A 687-nucleotide genomic window follows, 5' to 3' on the forward strand; every position below is an offset into this window, starting at 1 on the left:
TTGGGGATTATTGACTGTGCTTTGGGGGTCTTATTTAAGAAGTCTTTACCTACACCAATGTCTTCGAGAGTTTCCCCAGTGTTTTCTAGGAGCAGTTTTATAGTTTGAGGTCTTAGATTTAGATCTTTGACCACTTTGACTTGATTTTTGTCAACAATGAGAGGTAGAGGTTCAGATTCATCTTTCTGCAGATGGAAATCCAGTTTTTCCAGCAACATTTCCTGAAGAGGTTTTCCTTTTCCCACTGGATTGACTGGTAACCCTTGTCAAAGATCAGTTGACTGTATGTTTAAGGATTTATTTCTGGAGATTCTGTTCTGTTCCATGTCTGTTTCTATGTCAGTACCATGTTGTTTTGATTACCACAGCTTTGTAGTATATTTTTTGGGTTGAGGAATGAGATGCCACCTACTCCACTCTTCTTCTGCAGAATTGTTTTCACAATACGGGGTCTTTTATCTTTCCAGACAAATTTTATGATTGTCTTTTCTAGATCTGTGAAGAATGTGTCTGGTACTTTGTTTGGCATTGCATTAAATGTGTAGATTAATTTGGGTAGAACTGCCATTTGAGTTATATTAATTCTTCCAATCCAGGAACATGGGATGTCCTTCCACTTTTTTGTGTCATTTTTAATTTCTGATTTTTTGCTTCTCAATAGTTTTCCTTGTGGAGGTCTTTAACTTC

Source organism: Tupaia chinensis, unplaced genomic scaffold (genome assembly GCF_000334495.1).
Source record: "Tupaia chinensis unplaced genomic scaffold, TupChi_1.0 Scaffold000449_1, whole genome shotgun sequence".
In the NCBI taxonomy this organism is placed as follows: domain Eukaryota; kingdom Metazoa; phylum Chordata; class Mammalia; order Scandentia; family Tupaiidae; genus Tupaia; species Tupaia belangeri.